Genomic DNA, 1,850 nt, shown 5'->3' on the forward strand with positions numbered 1-1,850 from the left:
CTCTCTCTCTCTCTCTGTCTTTCTCTCTGTCTCTCCCTTTCTCTCTCTTTCTCGTTTTCTCTGTATTTTTGTACCAGCCTTTCTCCATCGAAATCATCCTCTCTCTCTCTCTCTCTCTCCCCTAGTTATGAACAGAGAGTTGAGGCAAGTTTCCTTTGAACATTACAAAATTAGACAGAGTAGCTCAGTGTGGTCATTATTTCATGCAGCTAGTAATTAATGAAACTTTTAAAGGTTATTTTTCCATCTCTGTGTTTAACTTTGAACCACAGTAAATAAACAGCTGAGAGATGTCTCCCATAATTGCAAAAGGGTCATTGATACAATAAAACATGTGTGAGCTGAGCCAACACTATGTCAACTCAACTGTGACCACAATATTTTGTCATGACAGCGTTGTTTATTATTGTTTTAATACATTTGAATACAAAAACATCTTGATTGTAGAGTATTGTAGTCATGTGGATTGAAGGTCAAACACCTTAACAAACCGCTTCTGTGAGACGAAAAATAACTAACAATCTTGATGCACAAAGTGACTGGGAAAAACCATTGGCATTGCCAGGGAGTCTACTCTGTTGACTAACTGAAAGGTCAACTGCAAGGTCATCTGAAAGGTCATAATTTGGAACATGCTTTACATAGCCACCAGGGAAACATTGGTTGAGTCAAACATTGTGTCAATGTTATTTCACCATGCCTCATTATCAACGTAATCACGTTGCATCAACCTGGCTTTTTGATTGAATTAGCCAAAAGCCATCAACATACACCGTTAAGCAGGGATGTCAAACTCATTCCACGAAGGGCCGGGTGTCTGCAGGTTTTTGGTTTTTACTTTCAATTAAGCTCTAGACAACCATGTGAGGGGAGTTCCTTACTAATTAGTGACCTTAATTCATCAATCAAGTACAAGGGAGGAGCGAAAACCGCAGACACTCGGCCCTCTGTGGAATGAGTTTGACACGTGTGCCGTTAAGACTTAAACCCGGAAGTCCCAATGATGAGGCGAAAGACCTCTTTTCTAAGAGAGCAGTTCCAGTAAACACAGACAATCATGCAGTCAAGAAACAAAACATTGGTCTTGCCTTAAATTAACTCAGGTTTCAATTAAAAATAATTGGAAGATTTGGTTGGCTTCAAATTGATTTCACGCTCACAGACAACTCAATCAAATATCAATCAAGGTTGGACATTTACAGTACCTGATCTCATTGCATCAGAGGGCAGGCTGGTATTTCTTAACCACGTTCACTAACTACATACCAGATATTGATGTGGTGGTGGTAATGACGGTCTCCTTCACGCACGCGCCACACACACACACAGACACACACAGACTCTCTCCTTCATCTTCGCTTATCCCTCTTATTGCAGTGCAGTCTGTCAGCTATAGTAATTAGTTGAGCTCCCAACACACCTCAACGTCTCCTCAATGTTGCTCATTAATCTCACATGAGTGATTAGGCCGCGAAGCACCACGCCGCACCACAACGAATGGAGCCGCCACGGCGGGAGGCTGGGAGGGAGGTGTGAAACTGGGTGTGAAACTGTTGTCATCTCATATGTTATCACACTCAAGAGATTAGCTAGGGATATAACCACACCACAGCCCATTGGCAGTTAATCATGCTGCTAATGATAAGTGAAATATTCTTGCCGTCGCGACAATGGCAACCGCCAAGGTCATGAACCCACATATTGCTTGGTTGGCTAGCCCCTTTAGTAATATATGACAAATGATCTACGACCAGATATGGGATGCTCATGGTACAGTAAAATCTTTTAAGTCTTCAGAACAAGGGTCTCCAATTCTCGAGACTTGGCTGTGTATTTACGGGCCTCAGGGT

Source organism: Salvelinus sp. IW2-2015, linkage group LG32 (genome assembly GCF_002910315.2).
Source record: "Salvelinus sp. IW2-2015 linkage group LG32, ASM291031v2, whole genome shotgun sequence".
Classification (NCBI taxonomy): domain Eukaryota; kingdom Metazoa; phylum Chordata; class Actinopteri; order Salmoniformes; family Salmonidae; genus Salvelinus; species Salvelinus sp. IW2-2015.